The 16,965-nt window shown below is 47.6% G+C and overlaps 1 protein-coding gene across 8 annotated transcripts in view; it reads left to right on the forward strand.

Annotated features, from left to right (window-relative positions):
• The first annotated feature begins 1,314 nt into the window (after window positions 1-1,314).
• PPP6R2 (protein phosphatase 6 regulatory subunit 2) overlaps window positions 1,315-16,965 on the forward strand; it is an 88,844-nt gene continuing 73,193 nt past the window's right edge. For all 8 annotated transcript variants that reach the window (XM_078076816.1, XM_078076817.1, XM_036113779.2 and 5 more), the window contains exon 1: window positions 1,315-1,561. The gene's annotated coding sequence lies outside the window, so the exon portion shown is untranslated. The remainder of the gene's footprint in view (window positions 1,562-16,965) is intronic.

Here is a 16,965-nt window from a genome sequence, read left to right on the forward strand (position 1 = left end):
CATTTAAGAGAGTGAGCAGGAGGGAGAGGGAGAGAGAATCTAAAGCAGACTCTGCACTGAGCGCAGACACAGGGCTCAATCCACAACCACCAGATCACCACCCGAGCCCAAACCGAGAGTTGGATGCTCAACCCACTGAGCCTCCCAGGCTCCCACGGATGCTTTTTTTTAACCCCTACAGAACTTGCTAGATATCTGCCCTGCAGGATGCTGGGGGAAACTGTTCAGGGGGAGACGTCTCACCAGAGACATTCTGCCCTACAGCCACCCAAGGGGGTGCTGGAGAAGCTGCTGTCCGCAGCAACTGGCCGCGGGGAAGAGCGCACCTGGTGGTGCCTGCAACCCGCAGAGCGAGCCCCAGAACGAGCCCCTGCTCCCGCAGCGTCTCTCCTGCACCCTCTGCTGGTAGAGTTTGGCATAGCAACGGCCCAGATCCACTTTCTCCGAGCACACGGTGAATTTGGAGGGGATGCCGCTCGTTGTGCTAGATATCCCTCAGGTGTTCGATTTCCATTTCCAACATTTCCCCACTCCTCACGCTGACTCTTGAAATAATAAATCTCATTGTATTTTATTTTATTATTATTTTTAAAAAGATTCTTTTTATTTGAGAGAAAGAGTGAGACACAGAGAGGGCATGAGCGGGGGGGGGGGGGGCAGAGGGAGAAGCAGACTTCCCGCTGAGCCGGGAGCCCGATTCGGGGCTCGACCCCAGGACCCTGAGATCATGACCTGAGCCGAGGGCAGAGCGTCACCGACTGAGCCCCCCAGGTGCCCGATAAATCTCATTTTAGAGATTAGTCTGATTGAATTAACTGGGCACATATTTCAATGTGCAAGACACTCAAGCACCCGTGGGGCACCTGGAAAAAGAGTGAGTCTGGTGGCTCCCAGTCCAGGTAGGAAACGGACGCAGAGGGACCTGCGCATGGCACACACCGTTCACGCTTGCTCTGGCCGTGCCCACCCCAGGTGCCAAGGAGTTCAGGAAACATCCGGTGGGAGAAGCCTTCAAGCAGAGAGGAAGCCCGCGGAAAACGGGGAGACCCCTGCCCCAGGTGTGTGACCCGCAGATCATTTCAGGCCTCTGGAGGGGTTGTTCTGCTGCTGACATGGCATTATCCCAAAACAAGTTAATTAAGCTTGTATAGAAATTTGGTAGTACCCCAGAGGACAGAGTGACAGAAGGCCGCCCCCCACCGCACCGCGCTCCCGCCGCGGCCGCGTCCACGTGAGCGCGCCGCCGCGCCCCGCCCCCAAGGTTCGGCCCCGCCCAGGCGCGCGCGCCCCCGCGCCAGACACCGCCCCCGGCGTGCGCGCGCGCTCCCGCCGCCGCCGCCGCCATTTTGGAGCGACCCCAGCGCCGCCCGCGGCCCGAGCCGGTCCCGAGCCGCTGGCCGGCCCGCGCCGTGTCCGTGGGCGCCGTGTCCGTGGGCGCCGCGCCCGGCCGGGCCCATGTGCGTGCGGCTAGCCCCAGGTCGCCCGGGCTTCGCCTCCGCCAGCGCCCTGGCCTCCACCTGGGCCCCCGAGGAGCCGCCGCGACGCCCGGCCCGCGGGGCAGGTGAGTGCGGCCGCCCGCCGCGGCTCTTCCCAGCCCGGCCCGCCGGCCCGGCCGCGCCCGCCGGTGCCCCCGTCGTGACCGCCCCGCCGCTGGTGCACCAGTGTCTGTCCGCCCCGTCAGTGTCCACCCCCGTCAGTGTCCCCCGCCACGCTGCTCCCCCTGAGCGTGCCCGCCCCCGTCAGTGTCCCCCCCGGTCTGTCCCCCCGTCACGCTCCCCCTCGCCTCCCCCACTCCCTGTCCCCGAGGCAGGTCCACCTCCGCGCCCGTCGGGGTGCCGTCCGGCTCCTGACCCCCAGGTGCCCTCCTCGCCTGTCGGTGCCGCGTGTGTCCGTGTCCCCGCACCCCTCCGCACGCTCCTGCCCTCCTCCCCCGCCTGTGGGGGGCCCTGACCCACCGCGCCGCGCTCCGCGCCTGTCAGTGCTGCCCCTCGCTACCTGTTGCCGCGGGACTCCCTCCCCAGCGCCCCGGTCATCGCTGCCCGCTCCCCTCTCTTTCTACCGCCCGGTAGCTTCCCCTGTCCGGCCTGTCACCGCCCCTGGCCTGCCTGCCCACCCCTGCCTGCCCCATGTCTTCCTCCAGCCCCGTGAGCTTGGCCTTCCCCATGCCCGAGCTGGCCCCCTTCCGTGGTTCCCTGACCTGTCGCTGTCCCGTCTTCCACACCCCCCAGCCTGCCACTTAGCGTCCCTGTAGCCGGTCTGCATTGCCCACCCACTTGTTACTGAGTGCTCTCAGGCTGCCGCTGTCACCCCAGCTCACCCACTCTGTCCCTCCTGTGCGGTCCCTGCCTCTCACTGCGCCCCTCCCCCCTGCTGTCGCTCTGCCCACCTGTCTTGTCCCCGTGGCCTTCTCCAGCCTGCTGTCACCTGCTCCTGTGGCCTCACGGACGCCCTCCGCTCTTACCGCTTCATGTTCCTTGCTTTCTGGTTCCTCTTCCATTTTGGACTTTCTGGCTCCTGGCAGCTAGGCTCTGGAAAGAGCTGGGAAGCAGCTAGCTGTGAGAAGAGTTGGGGGGGCAGAGTGTCCCAGGCTGAGAGGACTGCACCTGCAGTGGCCCGCTGGTGGATCTGGTCTGGGAACCCAGATGAGACGAGCGTGTGGCCAAGGTGAGGGGGAGAGAGATAGGAGCCAGAGTGGGCCGGTGGCCTTCCAGTCGTGCTTTTCCTTGCAGGCTGTGAGCCTGACTTGTGCGGGGACCTGGGATGGAGATTGAGCTGGGACATGCACAAGAGGAGGAGAGATGGTGCTGGTGTGTGGGTGTAGTTGTGGTTTAGACCTTGCGGGTCAGCTTAGATATCTGGGGGCAGAGCTGTGGGACTTGCAGATCGGTTAGAAGGAGCTGTGGTGGAGAGGGCTCAGGGGGCTTTCTAGCTTTCCTGGTGGCACAGGTGGACGGACTGTGGCACTGTGTACTGAGCTGGGGAAGCAGGGTGGGGTGCTGGCAGGAGCAGGGTGTTATCCTAGGTTGGAGGTGGAAAGAAAGGTTTTCCCATGGTTCAGAGTAGTGGGAGAAGTCTGACGCATCCAGGGGTCGTTAGCAAGAAGATACCTGGCAGGGGCGCCTGGGTGGCTCAGTTGGTTAAGCGACTGCCTTCGGCTCAGGTCATGATCCTGGAGTCCCGGGATCGAGTCCCGCATCGGGCTCCCTGCTCAGCGAGGAGCCTGCTTCTCCCTCTGACCCTCCCCCCTCTCATATAGACTCTCTCATTCTCGCTCTCTCAAATAAATAAATAAATCTTTAAAAAAAAAAAAAAAAAACCTGGCAGAAGAGTTTGGAGCCCAGAGGAGAGCTCAGGATGCAGGTAGACGGGCCCTCAGCACAGGGGTGATGTTTAAAGGCTTGGTAATGGCAGTGTATTTACAGACACACAGCACAAGAGATCGACCATTTATTGTGTGCTGCAGCCTAAAACGCTTTATACGAATTATTTAATCCCCAAAGGAATTCTAGGGTATAGGAACTATTATCACCCATTTTACAGAGGAAAAAACAGGTATACAACAAACAGATGATTGACTCAGGATTTACATCTCAGACAGCTGACTAAAGCCCCCCCCCTTCCTTTTTCTTTTGGTTAAGGAAAAGGCCAACTTTGAAAATACTGTTTAAATTTTTTGAATAATAATGGTAGCTGATTATGTACCAGACATTTTTGTGTATACACATGTGTGTTCCAATAAAGCTTTATTTAGAAAAACAAGCCCAGGCACTTTTTAAAGTGCATCACATATACCATCTTATTTAATTTTTTTTTTTTAAACAAAGTGCTTTACCTTTTATTATCCCTGTATCTTTGTGAGATATAACACACATTTTGACGAAAGGAGGTACATGACTTGTGCAGAATTTTCTATAAACCAGGGTGAAAACCAGTGCTAAATTTTGTATTTTGACTTCTAAACCAGTAAGCATTTACTTTTTTTCCCACCCTCCTCCCCTGTCCGCCTCCTAAGCATTTACTTCTTAAAACAACTTAATGAGGTACTTTTGATATTCTTATTAATATTTACATGAAGACACTGAGGCACAAATTAAGGAATGTATCCAATGTCACAATAAATAAATGGGAGACCCAAGACTCAGCTGAGGTGGTCAGACTCTAGAGCTTGTGCTTTTCACTCTCACCTTCTGTGGGTGGCTCAGGCACAGGGTAATCTGAACTCAAGAGTAAAATTCAGACGGTACCAAAGTAGGTATCGTGAAGTCAGTCTCATTCTCACCCCATTCCTCAAGCGTCCTCAGCCATAGTTTTCTTGGAAATCATGTCCTATCTGTGTACAGCAAGCAACCTTCTTTTTAACACAGAATGTGCAGTCTTTTATCTATTTTTTTACTCTTTTATTTCTTTAAAAATATTACGGGGCGTCTGGGTGGCTCAGTCAGTTAAATGTCTGCCTTCGGCTCAGGTTGTGATCCCATTTTTTGGGATCGAGCCCTGAGTTGGGCTTCCTGCTCAGCAGGGAGTCTGCTTCTCCCTCTCCCTCTGCCTACCCCCCTTGCTTGTGTGCTCTCTCTCTCTTTCTGCACTCTCTCAAATAAATAAATAAAATCTTAAAAATATTCCACTAAAAATTATTGAAGAATATTTTACACCCAATGAAATGTGCAGATCTTAAATATGTTTGATGAATTTTGACAAATTATACACCAGTGTGTACATCACTTATGTCAAGATATAGAACATTTCTGGGCGCCTGGGTGGCTCAGTTGGTTAAGCAACTGCCTTCGGCTCAGGTCATGATCCTGGAGTCCCGGGATCGAGTCCCGCATCGGGCTCCCTGCTCAGCGGGGAGCCTGCTTCTCCCTCTGACCCTCCCCCCTCTCATATACACTCTCTCATTCTCGCTCTCTCAAATAAATAAATAAATCTTTAAAAAAAAAAAAGATATAGAACATTTCTGTCATCCCTAAAAGTTCCCTTGTGTCCCTTTTCAGTTACTACAACCAACCTCCAAATCCTGAAGCGACCATTGTTCTGATTTCTGTCAATACAGATTAATTTTGTAGGTCCTCCAACTTCATATAAACAAAATCACAAAGTATATGCTGTTTTGTGTCCGTCTTTTCCTCAGGGTAATGCTTTTGAGATTTATTTACTTTTTAAGTAATCTCCAATGTCCAACATGGGGCACTAACTCATGACTCTGTGATCACGAGTTTCACACTCCACTGATTGAGCCAGTCAGGTGCCCCTTGAGATTTGTTGATTTAAATGCTTATATCTGGGGGCGCCTGGGTGGCTCAGTCGGTTAAGCGTCTCTCCCTTCAGCTCAGGTCATGGTCTCAGGATCCTGGGATTGATTCCCGCATCAGGTGCCCCCCTCAGCGGGTATCTGCTTCTCCCTCTCCCTCTGCTCCTCCTCCTGCTGGTGTGTGCTCTCTATCAAATAAACAAACAAAATCTTAAAAAAAAAAAAAAAAATCTTGTATCTGTATTTTTTGCTTTTTATTTGAGTAGTATTCATTTGCATGAAAATATATCTTTTCCTATTGATGGATATTTGGGTTGCTTTTACTTTTTTGGCTATTATGACTAAAGTCAAGATTCTTATGCAAGTCTTGTGGATATATGGTATTTTTTTTGGGTAAATATTTAGGAGTGGAATTGCTGGGTCATAGTATAGATTAACTTATTTATTTATTTATTATTTTTTTTTTAATCTTTTTTTTTTTTAAAGATTTTATTTATTTGACAGAGAGAGACACAGAGAGAGAGGGAACACAAGCAGGGGGAGTGGGAGAGGGAGAAGCAGGCTTCCCGCTGAGCAGGGAGCCTGATGCGGGGCTCGATTCCAGGACCCTGGGATCACGACCTGAGCCGAAGGCAGACGCTTAACGACTGAGCCACCCAGGCGCCCCTAGATTAACTTTTTTAGAAACTGCCAAACTATTTTCCAAACTGGTGCCACTTTACACTCCCACCAGTAATGTATGAGAGTTCCAGTTTTTCCGTATCCATGCCAGCCCTTGGTATTGTCAGTCTTTTTAATTTTAGCTATTCAGGTGGTAGTGATATCTCACTGTGGTTTTAATTTGCGCCCAACGACTGAGCCACCCAGGCACCCCTAATTTGCATTTTTCTGATGAATAATGATGATGAACAACTGTTTTGTTTTATTTTTGGTGAGCACTTTAAAGATTTTGTTTATTTTAGAGAGAGAAAACACGTGTGCGTGCTTGCAAGCGTGTTGGAGGGAGGGGCAGAAGAGGAGGGAGAAGGACAAGCAGACTCCGAGCTGAGCCTGAGCCTGAGCCTGTCGTGGGGCTCGATCTCCCGACCTCGAGATCATGACCTGAGCTGACCTGAGCAGAAATCAAGAGTAAGATGCTTAACTACTGACCCCCCAGTTGCCCCTTGGTGGACAACTTTTTATATGCTAACTGGCCCCTTACATTTTTCTTGTGAGCTGTCAGGTTTTTAATCCACTCTATTGGATTGTTTGTTTTTTAAAAGATTTTTATTAGAGAGCGTGCTCCAGTAGGGGGAGGGGCAGAGGGAGAGAGAGAACCTCAAGCAGATTTGTGCTGAATGCAGAGTCCTCGGGCTGATCCCATGACCCTGAGATCATGACCCAAGCTAAAATCCAAGAGTCCAGCGGCCAACCGACAGCCACCCAGGTGCCCTGCATTGTTGGTTTATTGTTCATTTTTTTTTTAATTTTTATTTATTTGACAGAGAGAGAGACAGCGAGAGAGGGAACACAGGCAGGGGGAGAGGGAGAAGCAGGCTTCCCGCGGAGCAGGGAGCCCGATGCGGGGCTCAATCCCAGGACCCTGGGATCATGACCTGAGCCGAAGGCAGACGCTTAACGACTGAGCTACCCAGGCGCCTCTATTGTTCATTTTAAGAGTTAAAATATACATATGTATGTGCTGATTATGAGTCCTTTATGATGTGTGTTTGTGTATTTGTGTGCAAGGAGTGAATATTTTTATTTTATGGTTTGCCTATTTTTTCTTTTTTTTTAAATTTTATTTGCTTTTTAAAAAAGATTTTGTTTATTTCAGAGAGAGACAGCGCAAGCATGAGTGGGGGGTGGGGCAGTGGGAGAAGCAGACTCCCTGCGGAGCAGAGAGTGTTATATGGGGCTTGATCCTAGTACCCCGGGATCATGATCCCAGCTGAAGGCAGGTGCTTAACCGACTGAGCCACCCAGGCGCCCCAATTTTATTTATTTTTTTAAGAGTAATCTCTGCATACAACATGGTGCTCGAATTCATGATCCCAAGATCAAGAGTCATATGCTCTACTGATTGAACCAGCCAGGCACCTCTTGCCTGTTTTTTTCTTTTCTTTTTTCTTTTTTAAAGATTTTGTTTATTTGACAGAGAGAGACACAGCGAGAGAGGGAACATAAGCAGGGAGAGTGGGAGAGGGAGAAGCAGGCTTCCCGCTGAGCAGGGAGCCCGATGTGGGGCTCGATCCCAGGACCCTGGGATCATGACCTGAACTGAAGGCAGACGCTTAATGACTGAGCCACCCAGGCGCCCCTTGCCTGTTTTTTTCTTAATGGTGTTTTTTGATGAACAGAAAATTTTAACTTGGGTGAAGTAAAAAAAAATTTGTCAATATATATATTTTTTAAATTTATTATTATTTTTAGTAATCTCTACACCCAGTGTGGGACTCAAACTCATAACCCTGAGATCGAGAATCACGTGCTTCTCCAGCTGAGCCAGCCAGGTGTCCTGTCAGTATATTTTTTTATGTTTATTATGTGTCCTAACAGAATTTTGCCTGCACCAGTGTTGTGAAGACAGACACTGTCTTTTTCTTCTTCTTTTTTTCTTTAAGATTTTATTTATTTGAGAGAGAGAGAGAGAGCGTGTGTGTGCAAGCGCACAAGCAGGGGGAACTGCAGGCAGAGGGAGAAGCAGGCTCCCCACTGAGCAGAGAACCCGACGTGGGGCTCGATCCCAGGACCCTGGGATCTTGACCTGAGTCGAAGGCAGACGCTTAACCGACTGAGCCACCCAGGCGCCCCCTCTTTTTCTTTTTTTAAAATGTATTTATTTGAGAGAGAGAGCACAAGTGCACAAGCGGGAAGAGCAGGGAGAGGGAGAGAGAATCTCAAGCAGACTCCACACTGAGCATGGAGCCCGATGTGGGGCTCCATCTCAGAATCCTGAGATCGTGACCTGAGCTGACACCAAGAGTCGGACACTTAACCAACTGTGCCCCCCAGGCACCCCCCTTTTTTTTTGTAAAAGTTTTTTTTTTTTTTTTAAGATTTTATTTTTAAGTAATTACTGCATTCTACATGGGGCTTGAACTTGCAACCCTGAGATCAAGGGTCACACATTCCACTGACTGAACCAGTCAGGCACCCCTGCAGAAGTTGTATAGTGGTATTTTTTTATTTTGATTTATGATTCACCTTTTTCTTTTTAACATCTTTATTGAGATTCCGTTGATGTACAGTAAACCACATGTGTTTAAAGTGTAAAATTTGATAAGTTTTGACGTCTGTATACACCTGTGAAGTCATCACCACAGTGTAGTGAACATGTCTGCCATGCCCCAAATTCCCTCATACCCTTTTGGGAACCCTCCATCCCACCCGTTCCTGCCTTTCCATCTCCAAGCAAATACTGATCTTTCTGAATGATCCTTCTTGCATTATTATTATTATTATTTTTTAAAGATTTATTTATTTATTTGAGAGAGCGAGAATGAGAGAGAGAGAGCACATGAGACGGGGGAGGGTTAGAGGGAGAAGCAGGCTCCTCGCTGAGCAGGGAGCCCGATGCGGGACTCGATCCCGGGACTCCGGGATCATGACCTGAGCCGAAGGCAGTCGCTTAACCAACTGAGCCACCCAGGCGCCCTGTTATTTTTTTTTTTTTTTAAGATTTTATTTATTTATTTGACACAGAGAGAGAAAGCACAAGTAGGCAGAGAGGCAGGCAGAGAGAGAGGGAGAAGCAGGCTCTCCACTGAGCAGGGAGCCGGATGTGGGGCTCGATCCCAGGACCCAGGGATCATGACCTGAGCCGAAGGCAGCCGCTTAACTGACTGAGCCACCCAGGCTCCCCTTGCATTATTATTATTTTATTATTATTATTATTTAAAGATTTTATTTATCCATTTGACAGATACACAGAGAGGGAACACAAGCAAGGGGCGTGGGAGAGGGAGAAGCAGGCTCCCCACAGAGCAGGGAGCCCGATGTGGGGCTCGATCCCAGGACCCCGGGATCCTGGGACCATGACCTGAGCCGAAGGCAGACACCCCACGACTGAGCCACCCAGGCGCCCCTTCTTGCATTATTTTTTAATGTGAGGTGAAATAAGGGTACTTCCCCCAACCCCCATATGGGTTATATAATCATTCTAGCATCATTTTGGGGAGGCTTTGTTATAAATTAAACATACATGTGCAGGCTTATTTCTGGGTTTTCTGTTATGTTTTGTTGGTCTATTTTTTTATCTTATGCCAACACCACGCTGTCTTAATTACTGTAATTTAATGGTAAGTCTTGAGATCAGGTAGTGTAAGTCCTCCACCTTTATTCTTCTACAAAATTGTCTTGCCAGCTTTAGAATAAGCTCTTCAATATGTACAGAAATTTTTGTTAGAAGTTTGGTTGGGATTACATTGACTCTATAGATCAGTTTTATTTATTTATTTATTTATTTTTGAAGATTTTATTTATTTATTTGACAGAGAGAGACACAGAGAGGGAACACAAGCAGGGGCAGTGGGAGAGGGAGAAGCAGGCCTCCTGCTGAGCAGGGAGCCTGATGCGGGGCTGGAGCCCAATGGGGGGCTCGATCCCAGGACCTTGGGATCATGACTTGAGCCGAAGGCAGACGCTTAACGACTGAGCCACCCAGGTGCCCCTATAGATCAATTTTAGAATTGAAGTATTAACATGGTCTTCTGATCTGTGCAGATGGTATATCTCCATTTATTTAAATCTTCTTGCATTTTTCTCAGCAATATTTTACAGTTTTCAATGTGAAGATACACTTTTTTCAGTGTATTTGTAGGTATTTGATATTTTTGGTTATTTAAAACATTCATTTTAAATATTTTATTTACTTATTTTTAAGTAATCTTCACACCCAGTGTGGGGCTCACACCCACAGTCCTGAGATCAAGAGTCACACACTCCACTGACTGAGTCAGCTAGGTGCCCCATTTTCTATTTTTTATCTTTTGTTAAAGATTTTACTTATTTATTTGAGAGAGTATGGGCGGGGGGGGAGGGGCAGAGGGAGAAGGAGAAGTAGACTCCCCGCTGAGCAGGGAGCCTGACGTGGGGCTCGATCCCAGGACCCTGAGATCATGACTTGAGCCAGAGGCAGACGCTCAACTGACTGAGCCACCCAGGCGCTCCCCATTTTCTATTTTTTAAAGTTATTTGTTGTACAGAAATAATTGGTTTATGTATACTGATCATGTATCCTGCAACTTTGCTCAATTCATTTATCAGTTCTCATAGTGGGTTTGTATATTCCTTTGGATTTTTCTACCTATATAATCATATCATCTTGAAGGAAGACAGTTTTACTTTTCCTGTCCAGTTCTAATGCCTTTTATTTCTTTTTCTTCTTTATTATACTGGCTAGAACCTCTAACACAGTATTGAATGGAAGTGGTGATATGGGGCCTTCGGTGGTTGAGGAAGTTGCTTTCTAGTCCTATTTTGTGGAATATTTTTTCTTTTTCTTTTTTTTTCAAATGAAATCCAGGGCCCTTTTTTTCTTTTTCTTCTTTTTTAGATTTTATTTATTTATTTGACAGAGAGAGACACAGTGAGAGAGGGAACACAAGCAGGGGGAGTGGGAGAGGGAGAAGCAGGGTACCTGCGGAGCAGGGAGCCCGATGCTGGGCTGGATCCCAGGACTCTGGGATCATGACCTGAGCGGAAGGCAGACGCCCAATGACTGAGCCACCCAGATGCCCCATATTTTTTCTTTTTTAATTATGAAAGGGTGTTGGATTTTGTCAAATGCTGTTTCTGCACCTATTGAGATTATTTGATTTCTGTCCTTTATCCTATCAATATGGTGTGTCGTATTAATGGATTTTCAGATGTTAAAGCAACCTTACAGTCTTAGGATAAGTTCCCTTGGTGTGGTGTGTAATGCTTGCTGTATGTGGCTAGATTTGATTTGCTAGTGTTTTGTTGAGGGTTTGTTTATATATATTCATAAGAGAGATTTACATATGACTTTCTTTTCATATGATATCATTGGTTTTGGTAATACCAGCCCTTTATTTATTTATTTATTTATTTATTTATTTAAGATTTTAATTTACTTGACAGAGACACAGAGAGAGAGGGAACACAAGAGGGGGGAGTGGGAGAGGGAGAAGCAGGCTTCCCGCTGAGCAGGGAGCCCGACGCGGGGTTCGATCCCAGGACCCTGGGATCATGACCTGAGCGGAAGGTAGACGCTTGACGACTGAGCCGCCCAGGCGCCCCAATACCAGCCCTTTAGATGAGTTGGGAAGTTGTTCTTTCCTTTTTGAAGATTAGTTTTGTATATGGGATCATTTTTCTTCAGCCTGAAGCACTTCCTTCAGCATTTCTTATATTGTGAGTGTGCTGGGAACAGAGTCCCTCAGCTTTTGTTTGTCTGGAAAGGTCTTTTTTTTTTTTTATCATTTTATTTTATTTTATTTCATCATGATAAGTGTACTCTTTAATCCTCATCCCCTATTTTCCCCATCCACTCATCCACCTCCCCTCTGGTGACCCTGTTTGTTCTCTGTAGTGAAGATGAAAAGGTCTTTATCCTTTAGTTTTGAAGGATATTTTTGCGGAACATAGACCTCTGGGTTGACAGCTTTTTTTTCTTTTGGCACTTTTAAGAATTTATGCCATTGTTTTTTAGCATCTGTTATTTCTGATGAGAAGTCAGGTATCATTCTTAACCTTTTTTCCTGCTGTGTTTGAGGTGTTTTATTATATATATTTTTAAGATTTATTTATTTTTAGAGAAAGAGTGTGCGTGTGTGTGTGTCGGGTGTGGGGGGCAGAGGGAGAGGGAGAGAGAGAATCTCAAGCAGACTCCCCGCTGAGCATGGAGCCCAATGTGGAGCTCCACCCCACAACCCTGAGATCATGACCTGAGTCAAAATCAAGAGTCAGACGCCCAACTAACTGAGCCACCCAGGTGCCCCTACTTATTATTATAAATACTTTCCTTTTATTAAAAATTTTTTTCTTTCAATTTGACTATAATTTTCTAGGTGTAGTGCTTTTGTATTCTTCCTTTTAGGGATTTACTTAGTTCCTTGGATCTGTGTGTTGGTATATTTAATCAACTTTGGAAGGTTTTGGCCATTGCCTCTCAAATATTTCTTCTGCCTCATATTCTTTCCCCTCTCCTCCTGGGACTTCAGTGATACTTATTTTAGATTGAGATCCTCCCATAGGTTTTGAATACGTTTGTATTTTTAATATTTCTTTGTCTCTGTGTTTATATTTGTATGTTTTCTATTCTATCTTCACAGTCACTGTTTTCTTTTTTGTGTTCATTGTGTAGTTAATTCCATCCAGTAACATTTTAATTTCAGATACCGTATTTTTCAAAAGTTCTAGAACTTCCTTTTGGTTTTTTTGTCAAGTTTGCATTTCTCTGCTAATATTCTTTTCTTCTTCATTCCTTCTGATGTTTTCCCCAAATCTTTTAATGTATTTATAATTGCTGTTTTGAAGTTCTCATCTGCCAATTCCAACATATGGTCATTTGTGGGTCCTATAGATTGTTTTTTCTCTTGATCATGGGTCACATTTTTCTGCCTTGCATGTCTAGTAATTTTTAATTATATAATGAACATTATGGGTGGTACATTCTAGAGACTCTGTTTTGGGTTATTTTCCTGTAAAGAGTGTTGAGTTTTGTGAAGGCACACTGTTAAATTTTTGGGAGATCATCTTGATCCTATAGAAGCATGTAGCCTGTAGGGTGGATCTTTTGTTTTTGCCCTAAGTTTTGAGACATAACCTTTCAGTTCTGGAACATGGTTTTTATTCCTCTAAGGTGTGGCCTGTCTAGGTTTTTAATGAAGAACCTTTCTAATTTGGCAGAACTGAAACTCCAAATTCTGTCTCTCCAGGATTGGACAGCTGTTGACATCTTTGCTTAGCTCTTTCTCCTCACAACAGTTGCTTTCTGCTTGGTGTTTTTCAGCTTTATTGACATAAAATTGACAAAATTATAAGTTATTTAAAGTACATTATGATGATTTGATATATGTATGCATTGTGAGAGAACTCTCCCTATCTGGTTAATCATCACATCTGTCACCTCCCGTATTGTCTGTGTGTGTGTGTGTGTGTGTGTGTGTGTGAACATTTAGGTTGTGCTCTCTCAGCAGATCTCAGCTATTCCATACAGCGTCAGCACCTGTAGTCACCGCGTTTTATATCGCATCCTCAGACCTTACTCGTCTTCGAGCTCAGCGTGTGGACTCTTAACCAGCCTCCCCCTGTCTCCCCTGCACCCGGCCCCTGGCAGACACTTTCTACTCTGTCTCTATGAGTTTTACTTTTTTTTTTTTTTGCTTGATTTGTTAGTCTCTCCTCCCACCATGTGCAGTTTAGGAGTCAGCCAAGGATTTGGGAGGACTTTAATGCAGACTTATGGGATTTTCACTTCTTTTGGATTTTCCCTCTCAGTTTCAGCCATTCTTTTTTTTTTTTTTAAGATTTTATTTATTTATTTGAGAGAGAGAGAGAGAGACAGCATGAGAGGGGAGAGAGTCAGAGGGAGAAGCAGGCTCCCTGCTGAGCCGGGAGCCCGATGTGGGACTTGATCCCAGGACTCTGGTACCCATGACCTGAGCCGAAGGCAGTCGCCCAGTTTCAGCCATTCCGATAGCCTTGAACTCTGACCTCTGTTCCTCCTGCAGTAAGACAGCTAAGCCTGCGGTCACCTGGCACCGTCACCTTGTGTTCTGAGAGAGCTGGGAAGTGCCCTCGGGTCAGAAGGCATTTCAGTGTGGAGCTCCGAGTTCGTTCTCCTTCCAGTAATTGTGTTCCCTCCAGTTTCTTCATGTTTCTGGTTGTTCTCCAACACCTTCAAAGAGCTGTTTTTTATATCTTGTACAGTTTATTATTAGTGGTAAGAAGATTAGTCTGATATGAGCTGGAGCCAGAACTCTCAGACTTTTTTTTTCTTTCAAATTTTTAAAAGATTTTATTTATTTGTTTGACAGAGAGAGAGCATGAGTGCAAGCATGAGCAGGGGGAGGGGTAGAGGCAGAGGATGAAGCAGACTCCCTGCTGAGCAGGGAGCCCAACACGGGGCTCGATCCCAGGACCCCAGGATCATGACTTGAAGGCATATGTTTAACTGACTGAGCCACCCAGGCATCCCAGACCTGCACTTTTAAACCCTGCGTTATACATGCCCGACAGAGGAAGACAAGGGAGACCAGGGTGAACATTGGGTGTGCCCGCTATGGAGGTGAGCACAGGAAATAGAAGCTGACCTGGAGTAGCTCTGGGTGCTGGAGGAGACTAGGAGAGTATGGTGTCAAGGAGGCTAAGAGAGGTTGGTACTTAAGAGTCTGGTGGTAAGCTGTGGGATGTAGAGTGAGGGAAGGGCTGAGAGGTGGTCCTTGGTGGTCATTGGCTTCCTTGACAAAAGTAGTTTGGTGGCATGCTGGGGAGAGAGGCCAGATGGGAGGAGAGGGGTTGGGGACAGTAGTTCTTTCAGGAAGCATTGCTGTGAACAGGGATTGGAGAAGTGTCTGTGGGGCAGGGGGTGTGTGCCTGTGTGCATGCACAGTGACAGGAATATGCTAGTGGAGGACAAGGGTCTGGAGATACGAGAGGAGCAATCTTGGGAGAGTGTGAAGGGTGGGGTCCAGAGCGTAGGTGGAGGGACTGGCCTTTGGTGGGAGCAAGGACCCTTTTCTCCATTGTAATGGGAAGGAAAGCAGTGGATGTGGTGATTTGGGTTGGTAGATTTGATAGAGGCAAGATGGGAGAATTCCCATTTGAGACCTTTGGCTTTTTCTGTGAGTTAAAGGGTAAGGTTATTGGAGAGTTGAGGAGACAGTAGAAGGAATAAAGTGGTTGTTATGGTAGTTACGTATTGCTTTGTTACAGAGCACCCCAATGATCAGTGACTTAAAGTAGCATTCTTTATTTTTGCTTATGAGTCTGTGGGTTGAGCTCAGTTTGGGCTGGGCTGGGCTTGGCTGGCATGGCTTCTCTCTGCTCCTCGTGTTGTCCGCCTGGCTTCCCGTGTGGCTGGGGCCTTGGCTGGGTCTTTAGGCCTCTCTCCAGGCTTCTGTCAGCCTCAGGGAGGCTGGATAGGGCTTCTTCACACACTGTCACAGGATTCCAAGAGGGCAGGACTGGAAGCTGGCTCTGAAAACGGCACCTGTCCTCTGCTGCCTTCTGGTGGTTACAGCAGGTCACAGGGGTCACAGGATGGGCAGATGGATTGCACTTCTTTTTTTTCCTCTTTTTGACTTGACTTCTGGGTGCAATGAGCTATATAGAATTAGTGCCCATCTAAAATTTGTCTCAGTTGTCTTAAGAGAGGGAAACTAACTTAGAGTTCAAAGGCTATGCTATATTAATGTTCACTTGAGATGTCTGGTCATTAGTTTTGTTTTTTTTTTAAGATTTTATTTATTTATTTGACAGAGGGAGACACAGTGAGAGAGGGAACACAAGCAGGGGGAGTGGGAGAGGGAGAAGCAGGCTTCTCACTGAGCAGGGAGCCCGATGCGGGGCTCGATCCCAGGACCCTGGGATCATGACCTGAGCCGAAGGCAGACGCCCAATGACTGAGCCACCCAGGCGCCCCTGGTCATTAATTTAAAATGAGTAAAACGGGCACCTGGGTGGCTCAGTCGGTTAAGCGTCTGCCTTCAGCTGGGATCATGATCCCAGGGTCCTGAGATCCAGTCCCGCATCGGGCTCCCTGCTCAGCAGAGTCTGCTTCTCCCTCTTCCTCTGCCCCTCCCCGCTACTTCGCACGTGTGTTCGCATGCTCGCGCTCTCTCTCTCATAAATAAATAAAATCTTTAAATAAATAAAATGAGTAGAACTCAAGCCAGGTTTCCTCATGGAAGCCTTTGACCAACTCCTGCTCCCTGACTAACGATAATTGCGGACATTTATTGGGCACTTAGTTTGCCAGCCATGTTTTGAGCACTTCATACAGATTATCTTGCTCGATACTCACACTGTCCTCTGAGAGATATACCATCCTCATCTGTGCTGTGTAGTTGGGGGGACTGAGACAGAACTGTAATCGGGTCAGTAAGTGGAGGGGCTGACCGCAGGCCAGGCAGCTGTACGTGGGGCCGAGGATGCGGCCACCGTGGCTCAGTGCCTCTGTACAGGGCACGTCCTCCGCTCGTAACCATCGTGGTGTTAACACACACAGGCCGGCACGCTCCGTGCCTGTGCCAGGTTCCATGCGCTGAACTTTGCCCCAGTCAGCACTGCTCTCCACCCTAGGAGGCTGGTATTTTCATCCCTGTCCATAAGAACGCCCCAAGGCACAGGGAAACAATGGCTCCATGCTCAGGCTCAAAGGTAGGACCCTCTGTGGGCGGAGTCCTTCAAGATCTGCTAGAGGTCAGGCTCCTGAGGGTAGGGCTGTGTGTCTCATTCTCTTCATTTGTTGCTGAGAAGAGGGTGCCCAGTGCCCTGTCTGTGGGCTGTTAGCAACATTGAAGCCTTTCAGAGCTCCTCTTCAAGAATGTAACTGCCACCTGTCAGCCCATAGACTGCCCCTTTTATCACTGAGATGTAATTCACATACCATAGAATCACCCTTTAAAGTATGCAGTTCAGTGGCTTTTAGTACATTGACAAGGGCAGCCGGCACCAGTAACTCCAGAATAATTTATCACCCCACAGAGAAACCTGTTGGCTGCTGCATTTTGAAGACGTGCCCTTCTCTCCTCAGGGTCTCATTT

This window comes from Halichoerus grypus, chromosome 6, assembly GCF_964656455.1.
Source record: "Halichoerus grypus chromosome 6, mHalGry1.hap1.1, whole genome shotgun sequence".
NCBI classification, from domain to species: Eukaryota; Metazoa; Chordata; class Mammalia; order Carnivora; family Phocidae; genus Halichoerus; species Halichoerus grypus.